At 59.0% G+C, this 15,175-nt stretch overlaps 1 protein-coding gene and 1 long non-coding RNA gene across 10 annotated transcripts in view; one reads left to right on the forward strand and one right to left on the reverse strand.

The window, feature by feature from the left end:
- Positions 1–4,046, reverse strand: part of PIK3CD (phosphatidylinositol-4,5-bisphosphate 3-kinase catalytic subunit delta) — a 44,823-nt gene extending 40,777 nt beyond the window's left edge. For 4 of the 6 annotated variants that reach the window (XM_037165671.2, XM_037165668.2, XM_037165670.2 and 1 more), the window contains exon 1: positions 3,959–4,045. The gene's annotated coding sequence lies outside the window, so the exon portion shown is untranslated. Of the gene's footprint in view, positions 1–3,958 lie in introns of all 6 variants that reach the window. The other 2 variants (XM_037165669.2, XM_037165667.2) reach the window with 1 other exon arrangement.
- On the forward strand, positions 1,710–7,975 carry LOC119064090 (uncharacterized). 4 transcript variants are annotated; one of them, XR_008390692.1, is made up of 4 exons: positions 1,710–2,405; positions 4,887–5,012; positions 5,191–5,391; positions 5,537–7,455. It is a non-coding gene; the product is annotated as an uncharacterized LOC119064090 (long non-coding RNA). The 4 variants fall into 4 exon arrangements; XR_008390691.1 differs by lacking the exon at positions 1,710–2,405 and adding an exon at positions 7,843–7,975 and having other exon boundaries at positions 4,084–5,012; positions 5,537–7,163; XR_005085300.2 differs by lacking the exon at positions 1,710–2,405 and having other exon boundaries at positions 4,084–5,035.
- The last annotated feature ends 7,200 nt before the right edge of the window (positions 7,976–15,175 follow it).

Here is a 15,175-nt window from a genome sequence, read left to right on the forward strand (position 1 = left end):
GCAGACATGACTGTGCACAACAGCTTCCCCAGAAAGTACCAGAAGGAACACAGTCCTGTCTGTATCCCGAAAAGATACATCCACGCCTCACCTCCCCCCACCCCCGACCCAACCTGTGAATTGTACTTGAAAACATAATTTTGTAGGAAAAGGGTTTTTGCAGATGTGGTGAGGTTAAGGGTCTTGAAATGAGTTGGTTCATCCTGGATTATGCCGATGACGGGGCCCCCACCTGATGACAGGTGTCTTAATAAGAGACCAAGAGGACAGATGCTGGCATGTGACAGCGGTGGCAGAGACCAGGCATGTGCTGCCACAGGCCCAGGGACCCCTGGAGCCCCCAGAAGCTGGAGAGGCCAGGAAGGATCCTTCCCCAGGCCACTGGAGGGAGCAGGGCCTGCTCACACCTTGGTTTTGAACTTCTGGCCTCCAGAACTGTGAGGGAAGACGCTTCTGCCGGTTTAAGCCACACAATGTGTGGAAATTCATTACGGCGGCCACGGGGAAGGAACACAGCAGCCCTTCAGGACGGAAAATCCCGAGCCAGGCAGCTGGCTTCTTTCCTTCCACGGCTTCACCCCGTGTCTCTCTCCTGGCACTTCTTCTGAATGGAAGGCAATTTCCCCCGAGGGGAGAGAAACAGAAGCTGACTGAAAGGGCATTTTACAAACGCCACACCCATCCCTCCAATCACTCTCCCTCTGGGCGGGCTCGGAGAGTACGCAGCCTTGGAAAGCACCCATTTCTGGAAGCCGCCCTGACCTCGTCTGAGGGGTGAACTCACGACTCCTGGGGGGCGAGTGGTTCTCACACGCAGAGAGCCAGCACTGCTCGGGGTGGGGCGGTCACAGTGAGGCCCTGGGGAGGAAGAGTGGCTGCAGTTTGGGACAAACCACAGAAAAACAGTGTTTGTCTGCGAGGAAAGAGTGAGGAGGGAGGTTCCCGGTTTTAATTTTTTTTTTCCATCTTGAAACTGGCAGCATTTTTGATATGATTGCGGGGGGATTTCCACCAACCAAAGTAAGAAAATTCCGTTTTGACAGTTCACTGCCAGGAGAGAAGGAGCCTTGCAACCTTTGTCACTTAAAGACGAGAATGTTTGTCTCCTTCCCAACAAGGCGGGCAGGCTCCTGCAGCGGGCTGGCTGGCTAGCGCTCAGTCTCCCAGAAGTCCCTGGGTCCTGGGCCAGGGACGGGGACAGGGCTAGGGCATGTCCCCCAGGAGCAGTGCGGAGGATCGCATTTGACCCCCAGGGAGGGGCTGAGAGCTGCGCTAAAGAAGGAAGCATTCGGAGGGGCCCCAGGCCCCAGGTCAGGCCCACAGAAGCAGCTGGCCCCAGGGAAACTGCTCTCTAAACAAAAATGGTTTTGAAAAATCAGCCGGCCAAAGGGGAATCGCTTCACAAGTTGCACATTCACTTCTCCCTTTAACTGTGCAATTGAAGAAAAACAAGGTGAAGCAGGAACTGACTCCTCAACCCCCCCCCCACTTACACCCCCCCAAAACCTCCTGTCCACAACCGTGCTGGGCTGCCGGGCGCGGAAGGTAATGGGTCTGCAGCTGGTCTCCGATTCCACGTAGACTGTGTGCCCTGCAATCTCCCGCCCCACGCTCCCCCCCCCCAACCCGCCCCCCAGGAGGAGGCGCCCGCTGGGTCTCAGCACAGCCCCGGGCTCCCAGTGAGACCTCGTAAACACTCGCCACACCTAGTAGAGCAAGAGAAAGGAAGGCGCCCGCAGGCCGCTACAGGCTTCATGCACCTGGACCGGGGCCGCAGAAAAGCAGCTTGTGCTGCTGCAAGGGGCCACTCGCCCTGACTCCAGAAACGTCTACATTCTCGGAGAGGCCAGTGCTGTTTCTAAACACGGGCAAGGAGGCGTGGGTAGCGGGGCTGCGAAGGAGGTTGTCTGCGCAGCAGGCAGCTGCCTGCTGGGTTTGAAGAGCGCTCAGCCCCGCACGCCGCAGCGCCCTCCGCTGCTCCGAGAAGTCCCTGAAAGCACCAAGAAGGAATCTATCCGCGGAGGCTCCGGGCTGTGCCCGCCCCCCTCCCCGCCCACCCAGCCAGGGCGGCCGCATCCTCAAGTGGAGAAGCCAAACGTCCGCAGCACTCGGAAAGGCTAGGAGGTCAGAAGAGAAAGGTCTGCTTCTGACTCCCTGCGTTTGGTGCCAGCTCTCGGTAAATCAGAAGCCTCTTCATCCCCCCCACTTAATCCCACCCGTCAAACCTGGTGGTTGATGAGAGGAGTGCGTTCACAGCCAGCGAGTCTCCCCCCACCCCCGCCGCCAGAGAGCGGTCCGCACACATCCAGCTAATCTGCACGGGCAGCCTCCGGCTGGTAACCGCTTTGGCATCTGAACCAGCCGGGATCCTGGAGAGCTACTTGCAAACAGTGTGGTTTGGCCAGGTAACTGTTCTGAGCCCGAGACCACTGGAAACTTGAGGCCGCACCATTCATCCCTTGGTTAGCCGAGGACACCCTTGTGAAAAAAGAATCGACTTGAAGGGAGGGCGGGGAGGTCCCTCGGGCATCAGTCACCGGACCAGAACCCCGGGGCACTGTCAGGCTCTTCCGGGAGTGAGCGGGGGTTTGGGTTCTCGGTTTGAAGGTCCCTTCGGAGCAGCGAGACTTCAGAGCGAGGGCTCCCCGCGCGCCCAGAAAGAAACACCGCCCTGCATACACGCGCGACTGTGCAGAGCGTTTCTGAGGGTGGTGCCCGAGGGGGCTTCTCCGCAGAGGCCCGGGTGAAGAAGCCCCACTTGGCAGTATGGGGAGGTCCCAGGCCCGCCGGCGCTCCCTCCAAGGGGGCACCTGAGCCAAGGGAAGGCTGCCCCATCAGCGGAGGGGTCCAGAGCGCTTCCTCCGCACACTGGGCAGATCCCAAGGGAGCCGCACCGGGACGTGGCGCGTGGGCCGCCTCAGGGCGTCCCCCACCCCCGACCTGGGAAACCCCATCCTGATCCTCTTCCACTTGAGAAAGCGCGCCTTTCGAGGCCTCCCAGCAGCCCTCTCTCAGCCTTCGGGATCCCCCTGTCCCCACCAGGGCAGAGCGCAGCCTGGACTCAGTGCCCCCTGGTCGCCACGAAAGGTTTCCCTGTTCCCCTCGCCAGGATTTCAAAATAAAGACGCGCAGAGGAGGAAGCCTAAATAAAAACAGGAAACTCGATTTTTAAAAAAAGCCTCATTCAGGCTGAATTACGGGTAAGAGCATTAAAAAGAAGAAGAAGAAAGAGAGTCCGGAAATGCAAAGCTGGAGGCGGTCTTGCCGCTGTAACCCGGGACCCGCCGCAGATCAGGGGGCTGATTTCGGCGCCGCTGCAGTGAACACGCGGCGCGGCGGGCCGGACAGGAGACAGACCCGGCCGCAGGTCCACGAGCCCGGAGCGAGCGCCCGGCACAGCCCAACCCGGCTCTCTCCAGCCCGGGTCCTCGCATGCCAGGGAGGGCGTGCAGGGTCCGGGCGCCGGGACAGAGTGCGTGTCCCTCTCCCCCCCGCCTCCGCCGGAGCCCGGGGATCGGCGCCGCTCGTGCGAACGCAGCCGGCAGCCTGCCTGGGGCGGCCCCTGGTCCCGCTCGCCTGTGCTCAAGACAGGGCGCACTCAGCTGAGCGCTCCCCACCTCCCGCGCCTCGGAGGGTGCACGCGAGGCCGCCCCAACGTTGAAAGCGGAGCTGGGACTCTGCCGCCGAGCCGCGGAGCTGTTTGCACCCCTCTAGGAGAGCGCACCGGGGGCGGCCCCGGGGCCCCTAGTTCAGCTCCCGCCCAGGCCCCAGCAGCCCTCCCACGGGGCGCCCCTAGCCGGGCTCGCTGGACGAGGGGATGCGCACTGGACAGGGCGCACCGGCTGTGCGCGCGGGGAGACCCTGCGAGCTGGCCCCACGGCTCCACGAGGCTCCCTGAAGCCCTTGGCCCCGGTCCTCTTCCCCACCTCCCCAGACGCAGCCGGAGGCCAGCGCTTACCGGTCCTGGTGCCACTGACAGGCTTGGGATGGCTCGGCCCAGCGGCCGCCTTGAGCGAGGGCGCTGGGCGCGAGTGAGCCTCGAGGGAGGGGGCGGGGCGTGATGGGGGCGCCCCGCCCGCTGACAGCCCGCACACTCCACTTCCCACTTTGTTTCCTTTTTACTTGCAACAGGAAAAACAACAGGTCCTCCTGCTGCCTCATCTGCTCCCCTGCCCTCCCCACCTCCCCACCCCACCCCGACTTCGGCTGGAGTGTGTCACCCCGTGCGCCTCTGGAAGCTCCACCTTGCCCTTCTTCAAAACAAGTTTTTCTTCGTATATATATAAAAATATATATACGAAGGAAAACAACCAAATAAAGGTCATGGAGCCCATACCAGCCCTCCAGGCACTGCGGGTTTACACACCCAAGAACTTCAACAATGGCCAGAGAAAGGCAGAGTGGGGGGTTAGTGGGGGGTGAGGAAGGGCAGGCGAGGCCAGGAGCAGGGCAAAGGCTCCAAGTGCACCCAACGCAGTCCCCCGGGGAGTGGTGGCCTCTAAGCTTTGGTGAGCAGAGAGGGTGGGAGGGGCCTAGCCCCCTCAAGATCATAATAGTGACTTCAAATCACTTTGGGATATGGGGGTGGGGGTGGGTAAGCTGGTTAATCGATTGGTCTCTCAGTGGAAGGAAGGTCCCCTGTAAAGAATTTTTGAGAGCAGACCCCGTGTGGTCCAGTGGGTTGGCCATCGTCTGGCAAATCGAAAGGTCACCAGTTCAGTTCCTGGTCAGGGCACATGCCTGGGTTCCGGGTTCAGTCCCTGTCATCCGGGCATCTTTGAGAGGCAGCCAGTCGATGTTTCTCTCTGGCATTGATGTGTCTCTCCCTCTCTTTTTCCCTCCTTTCCCCTCCCTCTAAAAATGAATACATAATATCTTAAAAATAGTTTATTCAAGCCGAACTGCAGACAGACGCTGGGAGCAAGATCTCAGATGCCCCTCAGAACACCAGCCTCATGGTCTCTTCGATGCTTTTGGAATCAAGACAGGAACCTAGGATCCGGTTTCCAGAGGTGCATGAACCTGAATGCACAAGGTTTGCTTAAGACACAGAAAAGCCTTTTAGTAAAGACGTTGTAGGCCTGGGGCGCGCATGACTCCCCACCGTGACTGGCGCAGTTAGGAATTTATGATCAGATCACGCTGTGAGGTGACTTTCCATAGAACCCTCCCCCTTCTTTCCATTCACAGCCAGGTCTGGGAGGTCGAGCAGCTATTTGATTTCCTTGGACGGAGGGGCAAACCGAAGCTCGGAGAGAGGCTCTGTCCACCCAAGGCTGGCCTTCTGGCACCAGCTTGGGCCCGGCAGTGGCAGCAGCAAGGGGAGGTGCACAGCCGCTTCTGTTCTTAGCCAGGAAGAGGGAGAGAGCTTGAGCACCTTAAAACTCATGAGTGAGTTTTCACTGGTCCCAGTTTGCTGGCTCCAGACCCCCCCCCCCACTGGATACATGTGGGGGAGCCGGGAGGGTTGACCGGTCCCTTTGGGGAAGAAGGTTGGGTCTGTCACCAGAAGTGAACCCTAACGTTCTTCTCACAGAACATCTGAGGCTCCGGTCTCACCCCGACCACGGGCCTGGATCACCGGTCCTTTGCAGGGGTCTCCAGCCCCCTCCAGGGAGATCCTGCCAGAAGCCAGGGGAGAAATGGACCTGTTCAGACCTGGCGGCAGGGTGGACAGCCTTTCCTGGGATGTCCCAGCGCCTGTCCTGGCCCTGCGTTGGCGAGGCTGCAGTTTAAACGCTAGTCCCTGCTTTTCAGTGCTCATCGGAAGAAACGGCCAGAGGAAGACTATTTCCACATCATCCAAAAGAACTCGTCATGGAATAGGTATCCGCTGACAGCCATTGGAGTCTGGCACTGGGACACGCCCCAGCTGAGCGAGGTAGACCTTATCATTCACCCTGGATGGATAAGTACAGCAAGGCGGAGAAAGGCTGAATCATGTCGGAGGGAGCCAGCCACACCAGTGTCTGACGGCTTCCAGATAGATCCTCGCTCCTTCGAAAGTTTCACTTTCCCGAAAACCCGATGAACTTCCTTTTTGAAACCACACATTCGGACAGCCTCCTCTGCGGGGGGAAGGGGGCAGGAAACTCGGGCTAACTGTAATGTCAGGTCGGCACCTTTCCTCCCCCAGCTGCTCTTCTCCCCCAGGTTCCTCATAGACTTGCCCCCTTCCTTCCTCTATGGTTTTCTGATGCTCTTTCTCACTTTACTTTTAACTGCTGCCCTGTGTGCTTTGGAGGAAGCTACTTCACGTTCCCTTCGAATTGTGAGTGAAGCGGACCAGTGAGGAACCGAGAGCCGCCCCGGAGGAAAAGAGGCCCCTCACTGTAAGGATGGCACCCATATGCGCCCGCCCGAGCTCCCGCCTGGGGAGGCCTTCGGCCCCGTTTTTTGAAAGGAAAGCAGGTCTTCGTTTACAAGAGGACGGAGGACTCAGGCTCCGATGCACAGACGAGGCTGCAGGCCACAGCCCTCCACGCTGCTTCCTTCATCCCTGCCACCCACTCCTGCGAACGTCCCCCTCCAAGAGCCAGCAAAGCCTCCGAAGCCACTCGCAGTTAGCAGCTCTGCCTCGTTCAGCCTCCAGCGGCTTCACCACTGACACCCACGCATGCTTATGAGCAGGGTTATCTCAGGGCAGCCAGAGCCAAGCTTAGCACCGGGTACTGGGGTGCAAGCTGGTGGGGGGGGGCACTTCCTCAGCGCCTCCACGAACAAACAAACGACTCCAGACACCTGCCTCCATGCCCCGTCCTGGCGGGAAGCCCGCTTTGCTGCCTGTCCTTCCCTTCCAGGCAGAGCAAAACTTGCCCAGCTCAAACCCTTGTCTTTTTGCCTTGGCCAAGGAAAGTGCGGTGAAGCTTCGGGGTTAAGGGCTTCTTCCCTGCAGCCAGACTGCCCCGACCTGCCAGGCAGGGCTGTGTGACCTCAGGCATGTGACTTAACCTCTCTGTGCCTCAGTCTCTTCATCGGAAACACAGGGACGCTGATAATGGCTCTCAGCTCTTAGAATTGCTGCCGAGATCGAACAGCACCTGGCATAGGATGACCCCCCCCTCAAAAAAATGTGAGTTATTTTTTCTAGAACAGAGTCTTTGTGTTTTGCAGGACTGGTGTTTCTACTCAGGACCAGAACCTTTCAACAGTGGGAACAGCAGGTTGTGACATGTTAACACATCAGTGTCCTGCACATCCATTCGGGGGGGTCAAGTTCACGATAACGGAGCAGAATCGAAAATATCCAACTACATTCTGTGTGGTCAGAGTGGGTATCGCTCCCCGAGGCTTCCGTCCCAAGTTGAGGCTGGTGCAAGGGTGCGTCGTTAAGTCAAATGAGTGTCTAACTGCAGCTCCCGGTGGGCAGAGCCGGAAAGCGGCTGCCCCGACCAGGTCAGGGCGGTGGCAACCACCGGGGAGCGTGGCAGACAGGGAGAGGCTCCTGGGAAAGTCTGACTTGGGCTCAAGGTACATTTCGCCACTGTGCCACACACCTGAAACCAACACCAAGTAATATGGAAGGCCAATTGTAATTGAAAAACAATTTAATTTAAAAAAAAAGAAAAGAAAAAGGTCAAAACTGGAAAGATTAAGTGCATTGGATAAAACAAAGGGGAAACTATTAGACCACAAACAAATAAATGAAGAAGCAGCAGTAGGCTTTTAAACAAACCCTCTCAGGTTCTTCCCGCTGTGGGGCAGAGGGACTGTGGACAGGGGCTGGTGGAGGAGCAGGGTGTGAGGTCCTGAGGCTGGCTCCACCCTCGGCTTCCGTACCCTGGGGGCAACCCAGGCTTCGCAACACTGACTCAGCCCCCACACTGTGCTGCCGGCCGGCAGGGCTCTGCGGTACAGCCCCTATAAGCCAAAGACCCGCCCTCCTCTCCTGGAGTTTACACGCTGTGGGGAAAGAAACTATGAAGAATAGAAAGAAGATACAGTGTCATAAAGTAGTAAGTACTGCAAAGAAACATCAGACAGGTTAGAAAGGGGGGGGGAGGCAGGGGAGGGGACCATGGAGTCCGGAAGGCCTCTCTGAGGTCAGGCAGGGCATGAATGAGGTGAGAGAGGAACCCTGCCTGCAGGTGTGGAGAACAGAGCATCCCGGGCAGAGGGAGCAGCCAGTGCACAGGCCCTGGGCAGCGGCAGGTCAGAGGGGTAGCAAGGAGACCAGGGAGGCTGGGGGGTGAGGTGGGTGGGGTGGAAAGAGCATGGAGGCGGGGTCTGGGGCAGGGGCAGCTGGGAATGTGGGATTTGGCTGAAAGAGTCTTCAGAAGCAGAAGGTGGGCTCTAACCTGAGCCGGGGTGGGCTGGGCCGTGATTTACATGTGAAAAGTCCACCACAGGCTCTGCCAACCGCAGTGTCCTAGAAATAGCAACACCAAGCAGCTGTAAGGGTATGCCCAGCACTTAGACCTAGGGTTCTTTCTCTTAAAAAATTTTTTTTAAATGTATTTAAATTCAGAGAGGAAAAGGGAGGGAGAGAATCACTAATCGGTGGCCTCTCACACACCGCCAACCGGGGACCGGCCTGCAGCCCAGGCACGTGCTGTGACCGGGAACTAAACCGGCGACCTTTTGGTTCTCAGGCCAGCCCTCCTTCCGCTGAGCCACATCAGCCAGGGTGAGACCTAGGTTTCTACTCCCATTCTCTTCTGTGAAAGCAGCCAGGTCTCCTTGGAGAAATGACGGATTCTAGGATGGGGGCAGAAGTGCCAGCTGCTCAAGAAGTGCCCCCAAACTACAACACAAAGGCCACCAAGAAGGGAGGTCTGTCCGAGGGACACGGTGGTGACATGGGCAAGTTTCCAATGGCCCGATCTGGGACAGCTGGAGCAACAAGACAGCACTGGATTGGAACCAAGACAGGAAATAAGCATCTGTGAGCCCAGACGGACGGAGACGGACGGACAGGTGGGGGAGACCGGCAGGTCTCCTGTCGGAAGAATGCCAAGTTCGTCGTGTGGGAGCCTCGCCCGCCCTCAGGGCAGCGAAGCTCCAAGTCCCCGCCCCTTCCATGTGGGCTGTGCCCCGTGACTTCCTTCCAAGGAGGCCAGTATGAAAAGGGGACAAAGAGAAACGTCCAGTGAGGACACGGGGCAAACGCCGCCTCAGCCAGGTGGCCGAGGTCACGTCAGCAGGGACAGGTCATGCCAACAGCAGGCAGCCTCGGTCTGGCGTGAGGAGGGTGACAGTTTGGCTTTGCCGGTGTCCTGGTGGGAGCCCACAAACGGGTCCCACGGGGCAGAACACACACAGAGCCAGGGAGGCCTGCAGAAGCCCCGGCCACGGCCCTCGGGCTGGTGAGCGGTCACAGACCAGGAAAGAAACTGTCATAACCCAGAGGGGCCCGAGGAGACCTGGCCACTCGGCGTCCTGTGCGGGCTCCTGGGACACGGGAAGGCCGTCAGGGTCAAACTCAGGTGAGCTGAAGGAAGGGCGGACTTGACTGAACAACGACACATCAAGGCTGGTCCATCGGCCGTGGCAGAGGCCCCTGGGGATGCAGGGCGGCAGCGGACGGAGGAACTAGGTGTGGGGAATGAAGGCTCTACGCTACCTTTGCACCCCCTCTGTAAATCTAAACCCAGTCTAGAATTGGAAGTTCATTTAAGGAAAAAATGTCAGAACGGCCGTGGTGGGGAGGGAGGCAAGACCCGGCCAGTCCCCGGGAGCCGAGAGGGGTGCGCAGGGCGTGGGCCATCAGGTTAAAAGCCTGGAACACAGTCGTTGGGGGATGCGGGGTCCCAGGAGGTGGGGGGAGTGAGAAGGCCAGGCCTATACTCTGGCCCTGGGGAGTCTGCTCTTGGACTCTGATGGAGTGGGGATGGGGGGTGGTATTGAACCTTCTCCCCTGGGGACCCCGAGACCCAGCTCTGCCCCCACACCCTGCGGTCCATCCCCTCCCATGCAAAATGGGGTTTGTTGTTTCACCCACAGTGTGAAAACTGAACAGCCGGTGGATGGGCGGGGGCTCCTGAGCCCCAGGCACCTAAGCCGTAGCTTCGCCACTGGCTGGTGGCCGTCCTAGACCCTGCAGTCGGGTGACAGGAAGGCTCTGGGGCTCCTGGACAAGCAAAGGCAGCGAGTTGGCTCATGAACCGAAGACAAGAGGAAGAACATGGGTCCCCTCTGCACTGTGCAGGGCGGGCTTTGTCCCCTGGCCACTGCTGTCCAGAGAGAGTCAGGGACCCCCCAGTTCATGGAATAGGACGCGGCCCTGAGCATCATGGGAAACGGCCACACTGCGTGTTGCACATGCGCCCCCGGGGACCCAGAGTGGTGAAAACTGTGGGAGGGGCGCGGGTGTTTTCTTCCCATCTTTTACTGTCTGTCCTCAGCCCATGGGAGCTCCAGGCGGGAAAGTGCCGGGCGGGGAGAGCACTGGACCCCTGGGGCGGACGCCAAGCCCCCTCAGTGTAATGCTCCTGGACCCCCGTAGGGCCCATGGCGACGGCAGCCCACAGTCTTGGCTTACCTGTGCCCGCCTTTGGGATTGTCCTGCCCGGGAGGTCACCTGCCCCCGGTGAGCCAATCAGCGATTGTCCCCAGGACTATGGAATCAGGACCAAGAGAACCGTCACTCTCCGGGTACCTGGAGCCTGGGCCCTGGGCCAGCAAGCTGAGGGACTGGGGGGCCCTTGGTCTATCAAGAGAACTAAAGAAAGCGGAGAAGCTGCTGTACAGGGAGAGGCTGAGAGGAAATCAGGAGGCAGAGAGGGAGAGGGGGTCACAGACCAGAGACGCCTTCGGGCAGCCTTCCGGCTCCTGGTCCTTGTACCCTAGTGAGGTTCCCTGGCATCTGTGCCCGAGGCTTCTTCTGAAAGGCCCCCCACACCCTTACGCCTTATCCCCCTGTTCTGCTTGAAATCTGTGTCAGTTTCCTGGGGCTGCTGGGACAGATCCCAGTGGCTTAAAAACAACAGATACGTGTTCTCTCGGTTCCAGAGGCCGTAAGTAAGCCGGCAGTCCGGGCGTCGGCAGGGTCCAGAAACTCTCGGGAAGACTCTGTCGCACACCCATCTCCTTCGCCTGGCCGCCTGCCTTCCTCAGAGTTCAAGGGCTTGGAGGTGCCTCTCTCTAGTTTTAGAGAGACAACAGTCAACCCAGTGCAAACCCTCTTGAGTTGGTTTACATTATTTGAAACAAACAAACCCCAGGGAATGCATAAATTGGTATCAGAAGTGGGGTGTTGAAAGAGACAGTTTTTCAAAAACAGTATTGAAACTAGACGTCTTGCAACAGAGGGAGGGGCACCGAGCACTCGTTATTCCTGGGCAGGACACTGGCAGCTCCTGCCCCGTGGCAACAGACCAGTTAAAACTATCTCCAGCCCTGGCTGGCGCGGCTCAGTGGATTGAGCGTGGGCCTGTGAACCAAAGGGTCGCCGGTTCAATTCCCAGTTAGGGCACATGCCTGGGTTGCAGGCCAGTTCCCAGTGGGGGACTCATGAGAGGCAACCACACATTGATGTTTCTCTCCCTCTCTTTCTCTCTCCTTTCCCTTCTTTCTAAAAATAAATAAATAAATAAAATATTTTTTAAAAAGAAAGAAAGAAACTTGGCAGCAAGACGTCGGGGATACGGGTTGTGTATGTTACTCCTCGCGGCCTTCAGACGGTGCTGTGAGTTGAGCTTTGTTTCAGTTCTGCTCGAGAGCAGGAAAAAACGGGGCAAATATTCGACTTTGTCAGGAGAAACTCTTTTTCCCTGGAGCCCGTAACTACCAGGCATCGGATTACCACGCCCCTGCTACGCGGCAGCCCTGCGCTCCCAGCCACGCCCTGTTTGTGGCACTAAGGTGGGCGCACGCTGAACTGAACGTCCGCGAGCTCCGGAGTTGGGATGGGGGTGCCTGGGACGAGCCGCGGGGGTGACAACTCTTCCCCTGCAGCGCCCGTGGTCGGGCGGCCTGAGGCCGGCCAGGGGCAGCATTCTCAGGGAGATGGGAGAGAAAGTCCTCCTCCCACCCCAAGGCAGGTGATGGGCTCCTCTTCTCACCCACGAGAAGAAAACCCCATCCAGGGGCATGGCCCGGTCCAAGGCTGAGTATTGAACTGGACAGGATGTCACAAGATTGGTTATTGGTAAGTGACGTGACTCAAAGGAGAACTGACAGACAATCAGCTAGGGTTTTGTGGGGGTTGAAACTCCAGGACCGCCCCCCCCCCCGCAAAAAACCTGGAAACTGGAGTTTGAAATGCTCGCCTTCCAGGGATTCCTAGGCCCATGTGCGGCGCCTACAAGAAGCAGGCCGGCCCTGGCCAGGGTGGCTCAGTTGCTTGGGCATGGTCCTGTATACCATAAGGTCCCGGTTCAACTCCCAGTCAGGGCACTTGCCTGGGTTGCGGGTTTGGTTCCCTGTACCGGCCTCTACAGGAGGCAACCAATCAGTGTTTCTCTCACACTGATGTTTCTCTCTTTCTCTCCCTTACTCTCTCAAAAAAAATATATCAATGAACATGTCCTCAAATGAGAATTTTAAAAAGTTAATTAATTAATTAAAAAAATTAGCAGGCTGCCCGGACAGCTTTGTCCTCTCCCAGCAAAAGCCTTCCCAAGGACCCCTCGAGGGTGGTCCTGGAAGACGAGACGAGGGCTCCATGCCCAGTGGGCAGCGCGTTTGCCAACCGAAGAGCCGAGGGAGGGAACGCGCAAAGCGAGCGCCCTCCGCTGGCTGGTCCCACGTGTGTGCAATCCACTCGCCCGTCTAGCAGATGGCGGAGCTCCCCTTTCCGAGGACCAAGTATGGCAGGGGAGGTGAACCGGCCACGGAACCTGTGGACTGAGGGGTCCCAAGGAGACACTGTAGAGGAGATTCAACAGAACAGAGTGGGTGGGAGTCCGCTGGACATAGCGGCTTCGGGGCGGAGCCCTGGACACAACAGTTTGGCCTGAGTCTGACGGCCTCTCGTCTGGAGAAGGGAGAGGAGTCCATGGTTGACGCGATGGCATAAAGGTCTACGCGAGAACCCTTGGGGTGGAGATATCTGGGAGAAGCCAAAGGGGTGAGTGCAGCACGGGCCTGTGTGCCGGGCGGGAGCCAACAGGGTGGGTGACTGGGGGCGCTGTCATCTTCAGGACACTAAGCTGTGCCTCTAGCCCCCTTTCCTGGTGATGCCGCCTGGTGTGGGCGTGAGGGCAGGCGCTCCGCACGCTGATCTGACCACTGGCCGTGACTGCTGGAGCCAGAAAGGAGGCCCCGATCCCAGACAGAAGGGTCAGCTCCTTCCCAGGAAGATGGGCTTGGGCCCTGGAAGCAGTTCCCTTGGGTGAAAGGATCCAGGATCCATCCGCTTCGCTGGTGAGCTGGGCTGCGCCTCTGGGTTCCAAGGGCGCAGACTGTACGCTTGCTGTAAACTCCCCACTTCCTGCCTCAGCTACCGGGTCTGATTTCCGATTCTCAGAACCACTCCTACGCTGGACCAGAGCCCTAGACTATGGTGTGTAGCAGCACCACGTGAGGCTTGGGAACAAGGCGCACGTTTGATTATCAAGGGAACGGACCCAGCTAGCTCCCCGGGCTACTCCCCAGCACTTCCCCACACCCCTCCACGCGGCACTGCCAGGCCTGACTCACAGCTCCAGGACGCCCCCCCCCCCCACCCTGGGCCTTTGACATGCTGTGCCCTTTGCCTGGAGTGCCCTTCCCACCTCTTCCTTCTGCCCACCAGCCCCCTGCCCCTGCTACTTTATTGGCCTGAATACTCAACCCAGATGTTACCCCTCCTGGCTGCCTTGTGGAGGGTCCTTACTCCAGGCTGTGCTGCCCATGCGCCCAGCTGCCCGGGGAACAGAAATGCTGTGGGGTCTGAGCCGACTCCCCGCCCCGAGCTCTGGGCTGGGCACCCGGAGACCGTTACAAGTGAGTCTGTAGAAATGCTGAATGAGTGACCGACTGGACGAGTGGGTGATGTCGTCACGGCTGGACAAGCGAGGCATTGCCCAGGGGAGGGTCCGAGGTCTGTAGCCAAGGGGCAGGAAGGGGCCTAGCCAGTGTGGGAAGAGCGCCTCCATACCCTTCCTGGGGGGGCTGCACACCCAGCCAGTCTGCAGCGGGGATGCTCAGAGGCCTGACAGCCCCAGGGAGGCAGGGACGCTGGGCTCACCTTTCAGGGTGTCCCTCCACCACTCCTATCAGCAGGTATGAGCCCGGCTCAGTCCATCCCTAGGTGCCCCACCCTGAGTCTAGGACGAAACACCACTCCCAGGCTGAGGGCAGGAACAAGGGCCCCTCCGCTCCTCCGTCAGCCAGGCCACCTCCAGCCTCCTCAGCCAGCCTCTCCACCAGCTCGTCAACACCTGCTCCAGGTGGAGACCACAGAGTCCAGAGTGTGGCAGCTGGTCCAGCTGCTCCTCCCCCAGCTTCCTGATGCCTGCCCCCCTTCCCCAGGTTCCCTGCCCAGCCACCGCCTTCACCCCATCACCCCATCACCCCCAGCTCTGGGTGATGAAAGCGCCTGGTGCAAAATTCGTTGGGGAGAAAAACAGGAAGTGGCCCCGAGAGCCTGACTGCAGAAGCTGCAGGGCAGCCGAGACAGTGGCAGCCTTACAGGAAAGTGGCGAGGGGGCAGCCCCAGCCGGGCTGCGGGGGCGTCGGGGGCAGCGAGGGGAGAGTCCAGCACGGGACCCTTTGGCCGTGTGGGGCTTTATTTTTAGACCACACACCACACCTGCATCCTGCATTTTATATCTGCTCCCACCTTCTCCCAGCAGCGCCCCAAGCTTCCTACAATGGCCCCATTGTACAGAGGAGCAAACAGACGCAGGGAAGTTCAGGGCCGAGGCTGAGGCCACACAACCTTTTTCCCACGGCCAGGTCGTGGCTTCTCGATTCGTTCTCAGACTTTGATTTCTATTTGCGGTGTGTTTTTGTTCTGGGCCTGTGCGCGCACAGTGGGTGGGGGAGGGCGGGGGGGGGGGCTGCTGTTTCTGGCTCCTTCATCTCAGCACATCTGAGCTGGTGGAAAGGGGACCAGGCGCAGCTTAGGGCCTGTCCCCAGGCTCCCTCCCGGAATGTGTGTCCTGGAAGGACCAAGGGCCCCGCTCCCTTGTGAGAGGGGAAAGGAACAGGCAGGGAGGGTGCCGACCCCCCCAGTACAAATCCGGCATTTATGACCCCACGTGGCTGATGGGCCAAAGGACTCAGAACTTCAGGTAAGCTCAGAACCGCC

Source organism: Artibeus jamaicensis, unplaced genomic scaffold, assembly GCF_021234435.1.
Source record: "Artibeus jamaicensis isolate MK-2021 breed Jamaican fruit bat unplaced genomic scaffold, CSHL_Jam_final scaffold_847, whole genome shotgun sequence".
Taxonomy (NCBI): domain Eukaryota; kingdom Metazoa; phylum Chordata; class Mammalia; order Chiroptera; family Phyllostomidae; genus Artibeus; species Artibeus jamaicensis.